We start from the raw sequence: 20713 nt of genomic DNA, 5'->3' as shown, positions 1-20713 counted from the left end.
TGTCGGCGGCCCGAGCGGGAGGGGCGGGTGCTCCCCGGCCCTTCTGTGCGGCCGAGCCCTCGCTCACCGGGGAGAGAACGTGGCCGGGGGCTGGCCGGGGGCGGGGGGCGCCAGCACCGGGAGCCGAGAGCGCTGCCATCCCGGGGGAGTTTGTTTATGTGCTTATGCCGGGTGTGCGCTAGACTTGGGATCAGCCGAGCTTCTGACAGTTCAGCCCACATGCCTGATTAATTCTTTTGTATGTTCATGGAAAGACCTCAGTAAATAGAAAGCTGGATGTATTTTGCAGCTGGGTTTGTGTCTCTCGGTTCTCTCGAGCTTCTGTTCTCTGTGCAGAGCTGATTTAAAACTTTGAGATTTCAACTTCATACGGAGCCCAGGCAGCAAGATGCAGATTCGGCCTCGAATTCCTAAGTACTGGCAGCATGGGAGGCTGTTCTTGAGTTTCTTTCAGAGCCTGTAAAGTGGCCCTTAGAAGTGACTAATTGTACACCTACACAGAGCTATAGGAAAAGGTGGTTTGTTTGTTTTTTTTGTTTTTTTTTTTTCCTGAGCTTGGTCCAACTTTGGAGAAAGAACCCAGTAAAAATTGGCCTCTGGTACATGAAGTTTTGTTTGTGCGAGACCAAGCTCCCCACAGACAATGTGGGAGATGGCTTGCAACATCAGCTTAGCTTTCTCAATGTGCTGGAAACAATCAGGAACCCAAAGAATTGTGTTGCAACTTCTGTGGCAGCTATAGAAGGTGTAAGCCCAGGCTAAAAAGGGTTGTTGCTCAGAGACCACCGACAGTTTTCTTCTGACTGGAAGTAGAAAGCTTGCTTTCCATTTGGCACACTTATGAGCAAAATTTATAAGGAAATAAGCTAATTGATAATTTCAGAAATAAGATTTAAAGGGTATGAACCTTGTATGGATAACTTACCTCTTTCATTGCAAAGTATTCCTTATGGTATACTGAGTATGTGATTTCTCTGGGGAAGCACACCTTCATCATCCATACTAAACCTTGTGGTTTTAAAGTGTGAGGCTAAAGTTTTGTGCTAACCAGTTTTACTTTTTTAGGTGCTTTATAACTGAGTGATGAATAGAAGGAGAATTTCTTCCTCACCAGGACAAGTATAACCTTTCCTGCCAATATAGTTGTGTTAATTAGGCGTGGTATGGTGCTGTCACACTTGGAATGCGAGTGTGTTATTACTGAGGATATACACCTGCAGTATAGTGGTGTATTAAATTGATTGCCTGATAGGAAGCAATATTTATTTATCTCAGTTTAAATAGAATGCTAATGATTACCATACACTGATGCAATGTATATAAAGGCAAGGGTGAAATAAGGCTCCTGCTGCACTGAAACCCTGAAATTCTAGGTGTCAGACTCTTACTGATTGTATTCTTTCTTAGTCATCCTTTTGCACAAATTATATATTCATGAATTGCTGGTGTTGTTGTTATAGCTCAGTTTTTCGGGTTAAGCCTCTTATTGCTTTTAATTTGATGGTCTTTGCTCTTGTGATTGTATGCCCAAAACGAGATGCAGTTCTTATGTTTGGTTTTAAATTCTTTGCTAAGTGTCATGTCTTCTGTTCATTCAGTTTTGCTGTTTGCAATCTCATTGCTGCCGCTGCTGCTATATTCACTTTTCAAAGATCTCGTCCATTTAAGTCTAAGAGAATTCACGATTATTTAGCTCTAATTTTTTTTGGTGCTTTGGTTGATTTGTTTTTTGTTGTTTGTTGACTTGGGATTTTTTGTTTTTGTTTTGTTTGTAAAGGATGGTTATTTTATTTACTTGTTCAGTCAGTAGGAATTGATGTGTAGGCTGAAACTGTACATAAAGCCATGGCAATTCCTATAGCTTTCTGGATACTGCAGTCTGCTCAAGGAGATCAGGTAGGATGCTCAGTTGCAGTTAGAGCCATGAACATCTCTGTAATATAAGCTGTCAAGACTTGTCTGCAAATTTAACCCTGTTCCTGACATTAAAGGGAACTATATGGAAAACAAGGAAAATGGTTTAATAATGCTGTCTTTGTTTGGGAACAACAGCAAGGGGGATTTTTCCTTCCAATTTTTGAAGCCTCATGGAGCAAGCTGTTTGCTGGTGCAGAATGTAAGAACAACAAGGATTGTAGAATTGCTTTCCCATTTACTAGGTTTTTACTAATCATAAACCTTTTCAGATATTGTAAACTACTGCACCTTTTGTGGTGCACAAGTAACACACAGGTGCAGCATGACATTGTGTCAGATGATTTCAGTAATTTGCTCTTGCATTCAGGATGAGGGGATAGGACACTGTACACCTGCTTTTCAAATCATTGGTAATTTCTACTTGAATAAATGGCTTTTGTTCTCTTTGTGGGGCTCAGACAATAATTTCCTCTTGCAACTGAAGGTCCCAGAACAACTTTTGAGATCTCAGCATGATGTTGTATGGGAAGGACCAGCAGAGGACTAGAAAACTTCAAATCAGGGTTACAACCACTTTTTGGGAAGTAGCTGCAAACTGGCAGCTGGTAGAAGATATGCAATATGTGTGTCCATGGTGCTTGGGAAAGTACATACTTTGAAATTGTGGGTTTGTGTTTTTTTTTTTTATTTTTGCACTATCATAATTTTGTTTCGAAGTGAAGTTTACATGCAGTACCCCTCAGATAAGAGGGGTCTATCAGTGTTTGTTCCTCGCTGAGCAGGGGCAGGGGTGTGAGGGAGGGAAAGCAGGCAGAACAAAGCTCTTTGTCTTCGCTCAGTCACTCTCTGCAGTCATTGACCGTGCTTGCTGCTCTGTCTCTACAGTGTCCTTGTGTGTATGTAGGATCCATATGCTCCTAGATCTAGATGTTAGAGTATGAATAGGTAAATGTGCATCAGATGATCTCTGATGTTTCTCTTTGGTCACATACTCACTGGGAATGCATTAGTTCAAGGACATCCATTCACTTCTCCACATGGGAGAGAATTTTCTGATGTGGCAAACTGGTTGAGGATGTGCTGTGGTGCAGTAGGTGCTATGTCCTTGCAACCCTTACTAGGGATGAACTTCCCCATGTCTGGAATTCAGCCATGCCCTTCAGCTGGGAGGCCTCCTTTCCAAGGGTTTTGTACTGGTGTGCCACATGTACCCGGAGAGTTTAATTTCGTGTCTGCTTCAGCGCTTTGAGGGCAGCTTTCAGGTGTATGCGGTCTTGGTGATGGCTAAATTTTCAGATTCATTAGAATGACTCTGCTTTCTCTAGTTTGGTTTAGTTCTCTTTAACTTTTTGTTTACAGTGGCAGAGAAGTTTCTTGCTCTATCCCCCCAGCTGAGAAAATTGTGCTTGACATGATTTCAATACAAGGTTATTTTTAAGGCCAGTTAGTAAAATAGTTTCCTGACATGTATTTGAGCTTTGCATAATGAGCAGGGTGTTGTGCCAATAGAAGGGACATCAAAATATGATGAGACACGGCCCTATGGGCTGATGACTGCTTTATAACTCATGGTGATGGGAGGCACTAATGGCTCAAGGTGCCTTATAAAATTCGAGTGTAGTATGCAGTACTTGTGACCTTAGTTCAGCTGCACCAGTCACATCTAGAGAATTAATTAGATTCAGTACATTTTTAAACAGTCTTTCATCAGGTTTTCATTAAGCTTATGTGTGTTGCTGTTTTGCATGATGTTTTGTCATATGTTTCCAGCATCCAGCTGCCACAATGTGTTTTACACCACAGGACTTGCCTAACAGCTTTTTATTTTCTAGCAGTGTGCATCTGTAGCTGTGACCTAGCATCAGGTGATGGAGTTTTTCATCACTTTTGGTTCTCAAATGTCAGGGTGGGTGAGGACAAGTGCCTCTTTGAAGTGATCAGAGCTCGTCAAAAGCGTATAATGGCTGCAGAGAAGTCTTGCATGAATTACAAGGCCAACTCTTGGGAAATGCTGTGGGGCCTTAGACAGTCATTGTTTTTGTAGGACATGAAGAAGGACATTTTTTCCATTAATATTTGTCTTCTGCCATCTGCTGTTATTTATGAAAAAAATATTATTGCTGTTCTTTTCTGTAAATCCCAATGGTTTGACAGACTGGAAGGCTGTTCCTTCCATCCTCTCTGCTATTTATTTTAAAGTCTTTCTGAAGAGATTATTTGAGAGAGATGCTGGGAGTTTAACCTAATGACAACTTCTGGTTCAGTGTCTCCACTGACAGGATGGGGTTTGGCCAGTTGCACCTCCTATTTTAACAAGGAGCCAATGTTGTGGGAGGGAGGAAATGCTACCTCCTAATTAGTGTTGCTTAAAATCCTTCAGTGTTTGATTTTAAAGGCACAGCATAATAATTTGATTTTGGTGCACAATGTCTATACATATGGATGTTTTTGTTGTTTTTTTTTTCTCCCTCCAAGTTTAAGGACATTACTGCAGGAGAACTGGGGGCATGGGGAGTAAGGCTTTCTATTTGTCTGCATGATGGAAGGACAATCCAGTTTACACTTCATCTCCTGCTATTTTGTTTAGTAAGTATTTTCCACTCTTTGTGTGCAAGGCAGTGCTGGAGCACATTTCCTGCTTTAGCTGAACAGGAAGCTTTATTCAGCTTATTCCTAGGGAAACCCCTCCTCCATCCCAAGCCACCAAAAGTGAGCATTATTTGAGACAGTATCAGCAGTAGGCAGGAGATGAACGGGCTGGCTGGCTTTCTATACTTTCTGGTATAAGGACAGAGAATACAAGATATTCATCATCCTGCAGCAATAAGAAGAATCCTTCTCAGAAAATTAGGGATAAAAAAAAGTCAAACAACACACACCCCCACAAAAGAAAACAAAACACACCACAACCAAAATCCCCAGACTAACCACCAAAACCACAATGTGCTCATGAGAAAGCTTTGGTGAGAAGACGGGCTTTTAGGTGAAGAAAAGACAGGCTTTTAGGTGAAGAAAAGACAGGCTTTTAGATGAAGAACTCTGTTCTAGCACTATTTGGGAGCTACAGTTCACCCATGATTACAGATGCTTGAGGTGGCTGCACTTTGGTACTTCTCTCTGCTGCTGTGCAATACGAAGATTCAACAGCAAAGTTCAACCATGTTAAACAGTTAATTCCTAAGTTCCCCCTGGGAAAAAAACGAAGAAATTTTCTCTTTAACCCTGTTGTAATTATTCAGTTTGCTGCTCAGAAGCAATATAACTCTTGTTTTATTTAGCTAGTGCAGGACTAATTATCTGTGGAGATTCAACCTGATCCAAAGGAGATTTTGCTTGAAATAAGCAGGAAGAAAGTCTGAGTTAGAAAAAGATTTCCCATGGGGATGGTGGGCCAAGTCGTTGTCCTGCTGAGTGGCAAAGCTCCAGCTGAACTCAGTTTGATGAGGGTTTGGCTTGCTGTTCTGAAAACAGTTGACACTCTTTGGCTGAAATGTAGAGCTGCTTTGTACATGGCCCAGAACCTATTATACACCACCTACGAACATTTATTTCCGTGGAACTTATGAGTGGCTTGATCATTCAGGAAAACAGTGTTTAGGAGAGGTAGTTAATGAATTAAACATACTTGTATTTAGTTGTTTTCAATTAGGATCTATTTTGAAGGTTGCTAGATATTTTAGGATGCACTAAAATGTCCTCAGAAGTTTTTCTTCCTATTAGTATTGGCACGCTCTCATCTTGGTTGAGTGCAAGCTAGTAATCTTGGCCTTGTGGGCTTCTCTCTAAGCTAATATGAATCTCCTGCCGAAGAATATTTTTTTGGATGACCCTATTAACAAACAGAGAACAACACAGTGGAGAGCCAGCTGAAATTCCTCAAACCCTCTGTCCTGGAATTTAAATCAGCCTCTAATCAACAGAAGGTGGGATCAGGCTTTCAAGGGGAGTTGGGAGCAGCTTATCCCACACATGCTTAGTGTTCCCTGCATCTTCCACTGAAGTGTTTGGTGCTGGCTGCCCTCAGCCATGGGGTACTTCATTTAATGTTGCCCAGGCCAGATTCACTGTGGTAATTCCTGGCCTTTTCCTTGGTTTCTGGGTGAAGGAGCAGCAATTTCCCTTTCCTTGTCTTCCTTTTTTTTCGCCTACATGCTCAAATAAATGATAAAATAAATGATGGCATGTTCTTTGCTTCCTGTTATCTGGAGCACTAGTGCAGCAGAAACAGAAAGGGGGATTGGGAAACAGAAGGAATTAAAAGACACACACTGAAAGCTTGGCAATTATGCAAAGCCCCAGTTTCTTTTGTAGTCCTAAACTAGCTATCAGCAGGCGAGATCAAAGCTGTCCACCCTAACAGTTAACAAGATCAATTAAACATGCTAATTAAATGTTGTTCTTGGCTGTAGGTTGGATAGGAAACCTGCTGGTTGGATGGCAGTCTCCAGAAAGCCTGGATGTCATGCAACTTAAGAGACTAGAAAAAATATTTTGCTACCTGTGGGTTTAGCACAGATTAATGTGGGTGGACTTTGCAAGTTGTTTGTACTTATATCCTACCATATTTTAGTTGGGCAGGGCTGCTTCTGGCTCCAGGCTGTCATGGGTTTTTTTCTCTTTGTCATTTGTAAATTACAGTGGTTTAAGTTAGGCTGTTTTTATTTATTTATTTATTGGCCTCTTGTCCTTTAATCAGCATTGTGCATATGAGATTTCATTGCCCTTCAAGAACTAGGAGTAGTTAGAGTATAAATGTTTAAGGCAAATGGATGTGATTGAGCTTTGGGCACTCTGGAGGCAGGGTAATTACTCCTGCAGAGAGAAGCAGAACCCAGTAATTACTTTGCTATCACTCTTCTGGTAGTTACCCTGTTGAAACCACTGGACTACACAGTTTTTAGGTTAAGACCTGATTAATTTTTTTAGTTCCTTCCTCTTATTTTCTCCTCCTCATTTTCTTTAGTAGTTTTGATTCCTATCTCACCCCAGGTGTGCTCTGAGCTGCCTCTGCCTGTTCTGAGATGTGACAGTCCCAGTGTCTGCTCTGCACCTCACCACCCATGTCACTTGTTAAAACTCAGCATTTCACCTTCCTCAAATACAAATACAGGCCTCGGCAGGCCTGATAGTTGGTTGGGTCAGTGAGGAAGGAGTTGAGGAGACAGGGAAGGGTGAAGTTTGATGGAGCTTCTGGCTTTCTCCTGACAGCCCCCCTCACCCCTCTATTTCACAACCCCTTGGTGTTAGCCCCAGTGTAAGGCCTTCCTGCCTGGGGTGGTGGCACAGTGGGTGTGGCACATAATAACTGAGTATGCCCCTTTCTTCATTTCTATTGCTTCCCTTCTAAACATGTCCATTGCTCTGCTATAGGGTATAAAGCAAGCACAAAATCATTTACATCGTTACAGTGATGGAAGTGAGAATATCAAGGGATTACTTGAAATTAAAAAAACCCTCAAAGGAACTGACTTTAATGTGTGTCTGTGGCTGAGTTCTTACAACTTTCAAACTTAGAGGACATTTTAATGTTTCAGTAAGTTTAATTTCCCTAATGTGAGCAGCAGCTCTGTCTTAATTTGAAATTTGACATCTTGATAACAAGCAGATCTGTTTAGTTGATTGGACATTCCTTTTACTGTAATCGGGCTGTAGCCTAGCTAACCAAATTTTGATTAATCTAAGATTGTAATTTTTTAATTAACTTAGCTACTACTTTTCAGAGATTAGGACTAGAACAGCTGCCTCCTGAAGTATATTGGAACTATGGATGCTATCTGAAGAAGTGAGCCACTTCGTTTTTTCTGCTAGCACTAAATGCAAATGTTAATCATAATGGGAAAATGATAGCAATTTCAAGCATATTGAGTAATAGTGACAATGGTGGGATTTTTTTTCCCTGGTTGAGCAACCAATTGGAAAATAGAAACAAGACACTTCTGCAGTATGTTTTAAATGGTAATGTGTTATACTTGAATGCACTTCTTTCTTCTTGGTCCTCCCAATTTTTAAAAAAAATTTAGTGTCAAAACGCTGGCTGCAGAAGAGCTCTCATCAGCTTTTAACTGGTGGAATAAATATTGCCACTCACTGGCTTATATACATTCCTTGTGTCTGGCTGTTACATTTGTAAAGTTTCTTTCTTCCTCAAACCCAAGATTTTGGGTTTGAGTAAGAAAGCAAGCCCAGTCTTTCTCCTTGCAAATGGGTATCTGTCTTTTGCTTTCTACTTTAGCAAGTTTTAGCTTTTGGCAGCAGATGGAGTTTGCTTACAGGAAGCTCAGCAGGATCCAAGATGAGTGCCTTGTGGGTTATCTCTAGTGGCACCTTTTGTTCCTGCTGCATGGAAGAGAAGAGCTCCCAAGCAAGTGGTGTTGGCTTTCCCTTCCTGTTCTGTATCTAGCTCATGGTGAGTAACTGAATCTGCTTGGAACGACTGAGAAACCAAGTGATGCTTGACTAATGTAGTATTATTAAAAGTTAAAAAAAAAATCAAAATGTTGTTAGCCACATTGTCCTTAGAGACACTTAAAGTATTTTGAAGTAGAAAAAAGAACCCAACTACCAGGAAATGGGAGCAAGCTCTTACAAAACTTTTCATTAACTGTGGTATTTGATCTTCAATTTAGAAGAAAGATAGCTCAAGCAAAGCTTGATTGATAACACAGCAAAATCCATCACCTATTATTCTGGACATGATGCAAATAAAATTCTTACTACTCAAATTTTGAATTATTTTTCTTCCCTCCAATATATGTCCTAGACACTGAAAAATATTTATTTGCAGAAGTCCAAGAACCCAAGAATTTCTGAAAATGATCACTCTTTAAGATTGAAGATATATGTTCACGTGTATATGAACAATAATGCAATTAAGTACATGGTTATAACCTCTTTTATACTATTTTGATTTGTAGTGTTGGAAACATGGAGGCCTTCTTATGTGAACTTTAAGATTATTAAATATGAAAAAGAAATAAGTTTGTTCCAGATTTGTTGTGAGGAAGAAAGAATGAAAATACAGAAATGTTCATAAACACATCTTGGTGTGTTAGTTTAGATGCAGTTTCCTAAAAGTTGTTCATTGAGCTATTTCCTTGTTCTATTAAAATAAAGGTTGGAGGTGACTATGTAGTTCCTCCTGCTAACTTTATTTTAATAATGTGTATGTGATTAGAAGATCAGGTATTTTAGGGTATAAGTATACTTACCATAAACTCATTCTGCACGGCTGAATGCATGCCGTAGGGAATGGCTATGGCAGGAAACAGAAGGGTGGTAGTGGGGTTAGAACTGAAAGTTTTTGCACCAGCTGCATTCGCGACCTTGTTGGGAGCCCAGATATGGGAAACTGGTACGGCAACTGATCTCCGTGGGGCCAACACCCTTCCTGCCATCTCGGCTGCTGCCCTGGCAGTGGGGAGCATGTGCAGTCCTGTTGGGCAGGCTGGGGCAGCCGAGCCCTGCAGGGAGCAGTCCTGTGGAGGGGGGCCCTGGCCCCGTGGGGCTGCAGCTGGGCTCAGCCCCGGTTGTACAACGCCAGCCCAAGTGGCTCTGCCTCTGCTCTTCGGAAATCACGGGTGGCATCCAAGGCGCAGGGTTTGCCTTGTCCTGGGGAGGCAAGCAAGATCATAACAAGGGTGGTTTCAATGTAAATACATGATTGCAGTTGATTTTGAAATTACTGTTGCTGTTATAATTGTATAATAATTACGAAATACATACAATTGTAATCTATAATCGTGATCTTTACCTTCAGGAAAGAAAGGGAAGCTGGAGAAAACGAGGCAAGTGTGCGTCAGTTCTCTTGCCCTGCCTTGTCTTGATGGTCAGTGGTAGGACAGGGCTGCCCTTCTCCAAATCTGCATGGAGAGGAGGGGGACTGTGCTTGCTTATCCTGGAAGGATAAATTAAAGGAAGATTAAATTGCAGTGTTGGCCTGTTTGCGATAACAAATTTCCTTAAAACATTGGGAAGCACTTACACAGCACAGCCACAGTGCAGATTGAAGTGAGATTTAGAAGGCTCTTTGCCCTGAAAGAGTCTAGTCATAACACATGAGTGAATCCAGAAGATGGTAATTTAGTTAAGTGTGGCTTAAAACGGTCTGTTTTGAAGAACCCAAAGTTTCACAACAGTTATGGGCTTTTTTGAGGTCTAGAGGAAGAGCAGGTAATTAGAAATCCACAGAGTGTTTGCCTGAGGTGAAGAATACCACAAAAACATACAGCTCTTGGTGCTTTTTAGTTTGTCATGTTACAAAAGCCTCTGTTTGTCCATATCTGTTACAGAGACATTGTGTCTACTGGATGGTAATGAAGACTAAAACCATCTGCAGTTCTTATTATCTTGCCTGCTCCCACTCATTGCTGAGTTTGGCTTGAATTCTGTAATTTGTGATGTCCCCTCTGAAGAGTGTGGTATGTAACATGGGAGGGGAGTGCTCTTCAAGGCGTGTTGTTTTGACCCTGCTGCTCTAACTGAGCACGTTTTCCTCTCCCACCTCTTTTCCCAACACATAAAATACAGTAGCTTTTTCTTTACAAAACATTTTTTTACTGTTAGTAACCTTGCTGACAAATCGTGAAACTTGCTTCAGTCTGGAAATAGCTGCAGCTTGCAAAATGTAGGATGAAGAGTGAGTAATTTAGCATTGTACATAGAGATAATGTGCTGCAGGTTAACACATCAAATATTTAAACAATTTAAATGCATTGTGTAGTGCAACAGGTAGAAAAATGAATTAGGTCATGATAGACAAAAGCTTGTCTTCTTTTGAGCTCCTGTCAGCTTGACATGTTTGTGCTCCACTGGTTTTATCACTAGTTATGTCTATGCACATATGGTATTTCTAATTTAGATTAGTATTAGTGGCTTGTAAAAATATGAATAAAGTTAATCCCGAAGACAAATGAAAGCATGGGCATATCTCTGGAACTTTGAATTTGTTAGGGAGACTATCTCAGATTTTAATAAAAACAGCCAATTGGAAAAATGACTGACAAAAGACAGATAGCACCAAATAGCAACTGCAGGTAGGAACTCTGTATGTGAACACTGAAGTGAGCAGTGTCACTCACTGTCAGCCTGAAAGTTGTGCATGGTCATGGTTAGCACAAGAGCACAGCCTCCACTCACAAGGTGTTATAAAAGGTACTTTACTGTGTGCCATGTGTGTATTACCTTTATCCCCCTGCCTTGGTGGCTGTTGTTGAAGCTGAGACAGTGAGTTTGAATGGAATGAAACTTTTCAAGGGAGAGTTCTTGAGGCTGCTTGAGTGGTCACCAAAGGTCCTGTCTTGAGAGCATTGCAACCAAATGAGTAAACCTATAGTGTTCCCATGGGTCAGTGTGTTGAGCTAATCCAGATCCCTCTGGATGGCATCCTGCCCCTCAGGCGCGTCAACCACACCACTCAGCTTGGTGTCTGTAACCTGCAAAGTTGCTGAGGGTGCATTGATCCCTTCATCTTTGTCACTGATGGCATTAAACAGGACTGGTCCCAGTATGGGACTGGTCTCTTGTCACCAGCCTCCATCTGGACACTGAGTTATTGGTCACTACCTGCTGTCTGTGGCCACCTAATCCAGCCCCTACTCAGGACAGGCTGAGTGGGAGCCACGTGCTGAGGGCTGTGTGCATTTGGGTTTTGAATATCTCCAAGGGTGGAGCAATCACAACTCTCATAGTAAAACTGTTTTTCCATATGTTTAAATGGAGTTTGATGCATTACAGTTTGTTCTCATTGCCTCCTGCCAAAGTATTGTAACCATGAACACGGATAACTCCTTACTGGAAGGCTGTCCTAGAGAGGTCCTAGTGGCACCCAAGATGAGCAACAACTTGATCAAGAGAGCTGGGATACTCTGTGGCCTTTGGTAAATGTCTGTCCTGGTTTTGGCCAGGACAGGGTGATTTTTAGATGAGAAGGCGTGTGGCAGCGACCCGGATGTTATTCTGTACCACCTCAGGCCATTGCCTGCTACTTGCTTATTGTCATGGGCTATCCATGTAAATAGTTTCTTTGTCTTATTCCTTTTTTATTAATATTGCTGCTGTTCATTTTCTTATCTCATTGCTGTTTCCAGTTAATTGTCCTTATCTCCACCTGTGCTTCCAGTTGGAGTGAAGGGGGAGCAAGCAGTGGTGTGGTTTTAGCAGGAGTACTAAATTGGAAAATACCATTCCTAAACTGTGACTATGTCTTGGTACATTTATTTGAAAAAGGATGGGCAAGGGACGGTGTTAGTTAATCAAGTTATAGAGTGGGGAGCCAAAAATCACACTCTAAAAATTAAAAATAATATTTTTTATTTTTACTTATAATTATTTACTTGAGGACTTCTGACCTTGCAGTGCTTCTTGGGAAGAGCTTTAATACTCTCCATAAAAATACCTATTGTTTCTGTTGAACGGCAAGGTAATAAACTTGATCTCAGAAAGATGGAAACTGTCTCCAGTGGAGAAAGTGGAAACTGTTTCCAGTGTCTCACCTTACAGATCCTGCTGGCAATGACCTCTTAGGGAGTGAAAAGCATTCACTGTGTGCAGGAGGAGTCCTGAACAACCCTTCCGCATGCTTAAGAATTTCAGCAGCGGCTTCTCTTTGAAATTCTGACAAAGATCCTTGGCTGGGTTTTTGGAAACTGTCTAGGATCTAGGTTACATTGCTACAGTACCCTATTTTTTGCTTGTTGATGGGAGCTTTATTAAGGAGGGTGGAAAACATACCATACAGTTCTGTTCTTCATCTTGCTTGGGGCAAGCAAGCGAACTCCAATGAGAATTACAGGAAACACCTTTTTGATCATCCACAGCAGCAGTTGATCAAATAAAGCAGTTCCTGAGTTGCTGCTAATTAAACACATTTTCCTATCCTTCCCCTAAGTAAGCAGCCCTTCAGGCTGACTTAATTGCCAGGACTGTGTAAGTGTGGTGGTACTTTAGAAGAAAGTTGTGATTTAAGGGCCAAATCAAAGCTATTGGAGAGAAATAGTTTTAAAATGTTTTTGCTAGACTGCAGAATTATCTGGTGTTTTACATAACTTATAACTTACATACATGGATGGCAAACTATCATTATACAATTTTTTTTCCCAGTGCAAGTTCATAAACTCTTGTTAAAATTGTCCAAATTCACATGGAGGAAGCCAAACTGGCATTCAACACAGCTATATTTAAAGCTCTTGGCAGGACTTTTCCCATATGAAAGATGTTATATGTAAACTCTTGGAATAAAACTCAGAGTTTTGTGATGACAATTCTAAAGACTGCCAGATCATCTAAAATTAAGAGATTTTTAAATACTAGATGAGAGTTCTGTGTCAGAGTTCTCTTGTCTTACATTGTCTTTCTGTTGTCCATGTAAATTGATTTTTCTTACAGCACCTCTGGGAAATATCCACTGGATAAGCTTGTAATCTCAGGTATTTGGCACCTCTGTTGCTTTCTGCCATGGAATCCTGCAAAAATGGGGTTCATTGAAAGTCTGCTCTTAAGTATTTGAGTGTAATGAATGATTTTTCTTTTTTTTTGCTCCCCATATTGTGTTTCTAAGGAGAACAGTTATAGCCTGTGGAATACATCCTGTTTTCTTGGCTGCAATGAAACCCTTGCTTTTTTATTGGTAATACCTACTATTTTTCTTCTTTGTGGAGGCTGCCAACATCTGACCCAGGACTTCTTAAAGACAAAGGCTAATAGAGATGTGTTCCTTTGTTTTGTCCCAGAGAGGAAAAGGTTGGGGTTTTTTCAACCAGCTAGTTTTCCCTGTGGTGCTTTCAATCAAAGCTTGTGTGTGTCTCTCTCAAAGAAAAAAAAAAAACAAAAACAGCTCAAAACTAGAAAATCAAATCCCGACAGACACACACAAAAAAATGAAACAAACAGAAAAGCCCCCACCAGGTGAAATTCACTTTGCCCAAAGTGTAAGAGAGCCAAAAAAGTAAGGGCCTTTTATCCTAAATGCACATATTCCGATTTTTTTTCCTAATCTGTGTCAGTAGTAGTGTAGATTAACCCTCAGTAGTTTTTAATTTGTTAGTATTCCTCAATACATATTTTTATATAAATAGGTCATGTTGCTGAAACTTTCTTTTTGCCTGTTTCTTGTTTGCGTTTAAGGTCAAGAAGAGACACGGGGTGAAAGTCTGGGTTGACTTACGATTTGCATTTTCCAACATCAGTTTTGACCTTGAGTTGCTAAGTATGAACTTGGAACAAAAGAGCTTTATAGAAGTGGTTGATGGATGGGTTGTAATATTGAAGCTTCCCTCCCCCATGCTCACATCCTCAGAGCTCAGTCCATCCTTACACTGTAGTGCTGCCTTCATAGGCAAGAGTCTGCTGCTCCAGGAGACAAAAATGCTGAGGCTGGCACTTTGGGAGTCTGTTTATAATAGTGAAGATGTAGGAGACAGAGAGAAGTCAAAAGTGTGTAGGTAAGTTTTGGGGTTGTTTTCTATGGATGTGCCCCAGTGTTTCCTAATGAAGTAATGTTTTAGATAAATATCTTGCCTATCTATTGTATAGGAAATGCTCTTGTATCCCTTTTGTCTTCTCTCTGCAAACAGCTTGCTTTGTGTGGATTGTGGTACATTTTTTAAAAATTAGTTTTTAATAAAAATACCTTTTTGAGCCCTATCCCCCTCCAGCTTTCCATTTATTTCAGTACCCCTAGCTATCACAAGTTTGCTTTTTGTCAAATTTGCGGAGCTCCTTGTTCACTGAAATGCTATAAAACCAGGAGAGGTTGTTTTGGGAAGAGAGGGAATTAAGAGCAGTGGAAGTAGCAACCTGCGCAGTGATATATCCAGGAACACTCTGGAGACCATATTTTGCAATACTGAAATCTGAAAAGAGAGTTCCCCCTGACTAGGGGTTGCCCTTGTGTTTTGAATCAAGCTTCATTACTATTCAGCACTGGTGTGGTGTGAGAGCAGCGCTCCCGTGGAGCTGCAGCCGTGCCGTGCCGGGCTGGCACTGTGGCTCCTGGGCTTCTGCCAGCGGCCTGGGGGGTCCTGGGACCAGGAACGGGGGAACCTGGCTACCTATGCTGTCATTTCATAAACTAGCCTACGCTGGAAGGGACCTTCAAAGCTCCTCGAGCTGCCTCCTTTGTGTTTAATTGATTAATCTGTTTTGCCGTGGATGGAAAAGGTAAATTGGTTACAAGAACAGATGGCACAAATGGAAAAGGATGGACTGAAATGAAACAAAATTAGCATGAGGTAGGCATCGGTCCCATTGAACTAATGAAGTTCTGTCTTCTGCAGTCATCTTGGAGTCAAGTTAGACTCTCATATGTGTTGTCTTAGTGTTGCCAGTGGGGGATTGGTTTGTTTCTGGAAGAAAAATAAACACAGAAAGGGAGGGGTGTGTCACTTATTTTGCTAGAGGGGATTTTAGGGGAAAAAAAAAATATGAAAAATCTACAGATGTTAAAATGCTGTGGATTAAATCCTATGGGTAGTACAGATGCTGAGGCTGCTCACAGTTGCCAGCATCCCTATGAAACCTCTAATAATTACAGCTGTCTTATACTGTAACCTTGCAAGTTTTCCTTTAGGATGACTGAGGCTTGCTGGAAGATCAGAGATCTTCCTCTGCAAGCCTTGTAGAGACAGATCTTGATTTTAGAAGCTGGAAGTACTGAATTTGTGGGTGCAGAATAATGGGCTGATGCACAAAGAAGTGAGAAACCTCTGTATGAAAAAAAATGCCACTGCCATCCTTCAATGGAAGAGCACCATCTCTTCCTTGAAGGCTGGTGCTTCAAAGTGAGCCACAGCATAGATGAGGCCATTGTGATGTGGCCATAGCTGTAGCTGAAGGTGTTCTCACTCATAATTTTCAAAAGGGCTTTGAGAATTGTGGAATTCCCATTTTATAGTTAAAGAAAGAAAACTCGAAAGTCAGCTGCCATGTCCATACAAGCTAATATCAGAGCCTGCACCTCAACACTGGTGAAATAGGAGATCCCAATGGATTAAGCTGCCTTCCAGTTCATGGGTTGCACAAGGTCTGGCTGGAATTGTCTTGCCTTCTGTTGAGCTGTACTTTGATCTGTTTGGCTTTGATGCATAGGGCACCGCTGGCCAAATCTATCCACCAGATCTGAGGAGGAAGGGAGTAGGAGTGCCTGCTGTTTTGCAGACTTGGGATGATTTTGATGATCAAGATGACTTCAATGGATAAAGGAAAATAATTACATTTTCCTGTAACGTTCTGTAGACCTTTAAATACAAGGCATTGATTTTTACTCCAGCATTGTATAAAATTAGTGGTTCTATTATTTTGGTGCTGTAGGAAATCACCATGAAAGTACCTTCTCCAATGATCAATATTGCAGTGGCCAAAAGATGTCTTGGGTTTGCTGTCCATCTGCATGGCTGTGTGCGTGCCCAGAGACATGCTTGCTCCTTCAAATCCAGCTTGCCTTCTTGTTACTCTGCTGGTTAATGCCTGGGCTTTAACAGTCCTGCTGCTTTAACAGTCCTGAAAAGCCTGCCTCAAAAATCCCTGCTTTGATTAATAGTAGCAACTCCTTGCAAACAAATTGAAAAATGGATTTACCACATAAATTGGTAAAGGATGGTGATGAACATACTAAAATTACTTTATGAGATACATCCGAGGATTTCTGTGGAAAGGCTCAAATGCTTTTTTTGACTTTGGTTAAGTAAATTTCACTGAAGATGTGTATGCAATATCCCCAGTGATTAATTGCTCTCAAATACTTATCCCAGCTGAGTTATGTAATATGAATCTCAGAAGGATTCCCAATAAAAAGTATGTGAATGGTAGATGTAAATGTCTACAGTGACTTTTGAAATTTTAGATGTGAAAAGTGCTAATGGGAAAAATATTTTATGTAGCTTCTGAGATAGGGTCTAGATTTTTATAAGGCTTTGTGTTTGACTCCCACTGAGGAGCTTTTTGAGTCTTTGCTATAAATTATTCCTTATGCTTCTGCCAGAACAAGAGTTGAGTGTCTTCAAAGAAATTAGATTAAGGCTGTGAAGTGAAAAATACCAAATGGAAAGGTATGTACTTAATTCCAACTGCTGCCTGTGAAAATCTGCTATAATATACTTCAGATGGTATGATAGGATTCCATTTCTGAGTACCTCAATAAAGATGTTTTTTTGGCAGCAGGATGATTAACAATTTTTCTTTATTTTTTAGGACTTCTTTACATGAAGTCCTAAATTTTTCAGAGTGGTTTTTGCTGGCAACTCAAAAATGGGAAATGAACAAACACTGAGCTGAACATGTAGATGTTTTCTGTATAGATATAAAATTGAATTTCAGGGCTCACAATACCTGTACTAACACTTGAAGATCATGAGTTTTCTTTGCCAGGCCCTTTCTGAGGATGTTGGAGGCAGGACAGGGACACAGCTTGTGCTGGAGTGCTGAGATCAGCATTCTCATGGGAGTCCTGTGCCTGCTGCATGCAGGGGATGGGGAAAACAGTTTCTCTACTTAGGTGTAAAGGAAATACCATGAAACATCTGTTGTGGTAAAGGAAAGCATAGTTGAACACATGAAAGTGTGAGATCTCCAATCCAGATAGGCAGACAGCCTGTGCTTATCTTGCCTGTGTTGTTCAGCTAAGTGCTGCCTCAAAAACAGGTTTCAGTGATGAGCCTGCTGACATGTCACCTTTTCACCCATGATGTGCACTGTCACAGTGGTGTTTCCTGGTGCTGGGCTTTGTCTAGCACTCCTCAGCCAACTTTTTGAGTGGTGTCGTGCCAGCTGTGTTTTTGGACCTGTGCACATGGCAGCAGTGGCTTTCAGGGCTTAGCTTCCCGTGCCCATCTGTGGCAGGAGCCATTTGAACCCATCCAGGCTGTCAGTGGCAGCTCTGTGGTGACAGCTTACAGCAGCCCCCTCACTCTCCCCACAAGAAGGGGCAGCCCAGGCTTATCCAGCAGGCTACTGGTGCGACCACTCTCACTTTGGTTACAGACTGGCTTCTTCTTGGCTGCTGGGAAGATCTTGGTGTAGGAGCAAACATAAATGAAATCAGCCCTAATCTGTTTGTGTTGAGCTGACCAATGTGACCAGTGTTAACCATAGCTGATTGATTTCCTGGTGTTTGGTTTTCCTTAGAGGGCCACAGCACAGACCTGGAGATACTAGGGTGATGTAGCAATGGGACTTGAATAGTTATTGAAAATGAAGAGAATTTTTGCTAATGTAAGAATGTAATACAGCCTTTTTGTGTGTTTGGTGCAGTTTCTGTAGGGATGCCCACATCTACAGTCTGCCATGCAGGGCAGCACTGCCCTTCCTGTTGTAGGAGAAAACTGATCTTTTCAAATGGTTCAGCTGGTGACCAGTAGCTTCCTGCTGTAGTGTTTTGCTTGGTCCTCAGCTGGTTCCTATCCAAACCTGATGATCAGATATGCAGGGGGTACCAAGAACAAGGAGGAAAGCACCATTGTAGGAGAGATGAAGCAGCAGTAGTAGTTCCATCAGCCTCCAGCTTTAAGTCAGGACATTAAAACAAGTTTGGATTTCAAGAAAGCAAATGCTATACAGAAGTGGAGGTTATGAAACTCTGAAAATCACACATGTTTTTTTTTAATGTTGAGGAAAGAGACATTAGCCCACACTTGCATTCATATAAAAAGTCATTGACTTTGCATACTTCTGTATTGGTATGCATGTAACAAGAGATAAAAAAGCAGCAACAATCCCAAGTAGGTGCTCCCATAACTGCACAGAAGGATGGACAAAATCACTGGCTGGCATGGAGGCAGCGTGTGACGTGCATGGGGCATCTTGCAACTTGTAATGAGCAAATGGGGGGAGTGATTTGAGCAAGCGTGGCCAAATATGGCCCATAAATAGGAGCTAGAGCAGCCCATGGTTTTGGTGGTACTCAGGACAGTAACATCACACAGGATCCAGCTGTGGCACTTTGCTGGCCAGCCCTCCATCTCTTTATAACCACTTGGTGTTGGCTGTGCCTCCTGCCACCTCTTCAACGCCAGTGACAACACTGTGAAAAAACATCTGATTCCAAACTAAATGGGCACGTGCAGATTTCCTGAAAATTAGCAGAAAGTGTGAAATGAAAACAGATTTAGTTATTTTGCTGTAAGCTGGTATGTAGTTCAGCTCTCTGTAACCACTCCCAGAGGATATAATAAATACAGAAGTGTTTAAATATAAGGCTTCATATTTTCTTTAGTAAATGGCCTTGAGTAAATTGTCCTGAACTATTTTTAACTCTGTAGAGCAGTTAATGGTATAAGTATGTTTTTTCAGGATTTTTGGTCAGCCAGTGGGTTGGTATTTTGGAAATATATCTTCATGATTTCTGGTCAGCTTGTGGGTTGTTTAGAGGAAAAAAATTGCTATCTGTTTATATATGTATTAATCTAATATAGGGTTTTTTGAGTTAAATGCCATTAGGTAGTAATTTATTGTCTTTGGTATCAGAGGTATACTGATGATGGTTTTCGGGTTTCATTTCTTTTTACAAAATTTCTTTTTAGAGTGTTGTTTTTGGTTTTTGGTTTTTTTTTTTTTTGCTTTTTTAAAAAGCTTTCCTCACAGTCCTTAAAATAAAACATGCTGCACTGTCTCCCAGGTCTTGCCTTTCCCCAAAAGAAAACATTGTAAACCACTAATTTTTTCTCAAAAGTAATTCAGAAATTACAGGTTGAGTTTTATTAACCTCCTTCCTATGCTATCTATAAGCATGTGTGGCATGGTTACATATATGGAGTCATTAATGTTACTGCCAGGTAAAATTTGTTCTGGGTAATACAATTCCCCAAAGTAATGTTTTTTTTTATTTCTGAAACACTGAATATCTCATCACCAGGGGTTTGACAATAGTGTTTGTGTTACTCTAGTTTACACTTGTGGAATGACTCTTCATTGGTAATCTTTTGAGACACTTGGTCTTACTCTTGTAGGAATTGAAGTTCAGCTGAATAATTATAATGACTAACCAAGCTTGTCCTTATTTTATGTCGTTTGCTTGGTTTTATGGTTGCAGTTTAAGTGTTTGGCAACCAAACCCTGAAGTAGAAATGGCAAACAAGCCCAAATTGACATATTTCTAAGGTTAGCTAAGCGGTAATGAAAACTGTGACAGCCATCTAGTAAGTCCAATCACAGAGTATTCTGAGTTGGAAGGGACCCCCAGGGATCATCAAGTCCAGCTCTTGAATGGCCCACATGGGGATTGAACCCCCAACCTTGGTGTTATCAGCACCTGTGCTCTGACCAACTGAGTTAATTAAGTAGTAACTGAGTAGTAACTACACTGGGTTAGAGTTATTTGAAGCCATGCATTGCACTCATTCATTCAAAATGTTGCAATTCCTCCACATTCCTCAAGTAGTTCCACTCATTTGTTTACATTTTGAAGATCAGCAGAGCTCCAGGAGTTATATCCTTATAAGCTTTATTTACAACAGAAAAGGTACAGGTTTTTTAGGAATAAATAGTGATGAATCTGTGCAATACCCATTTCTCACTGGTCAACATAGATGTCTAGTACCAATTTTTTTCATCTGCTTTACCATATGCAGTGAATATTCTTAAAATTTTGGCAAAGTTAGCATTGTAAATATTTGCAATTATTAAATTCTGGAGACAAAACCTAAAACAAACCTGGACCACTGAGGTTCATTATCTCTATACCTCCAGGTCCCACGTGATATGCACTGCTTTGTGCTGTGTTACAGTGGGGAATGGAGGCAGAGGTTGGATCGCTCATCTCTGCCCTTCACTTAGGGGATAGGGAGTGTACAGCTCATCTGATTGTAAC

The 20713-nt window shown here is 41.0% G+C and overlaps 1 protein-coding gene across 1 annotated transcript in view; it reads left to right on the top strand.

Moving 5' to 3' along the window:
* Positions 1-20713, top strand: part of NHSL1 (NHS like 1) — a 181197-nt gene that overhangs the window by 953 nt on the left and 159531 nt on the right.

Source organism: Molothrus ater, chromosome 3 (genome assembly GCF_012460135.2).
Source record: "Molothrus ater isolate BHLD 08-10-18 breed brown headed cowbird chromosome 3, BPBGC_Mater_1.1, whole genome shotgun sequence".
Lineage (NCBI taxonomy): Eukaryota > Metazoa > Chordata > Aves > Passeriformes > Icteridae > Molothrus > Molothrus ater.
This window is presented reverse-complemented; position numbering and strand designations above follow the sequence as displayed.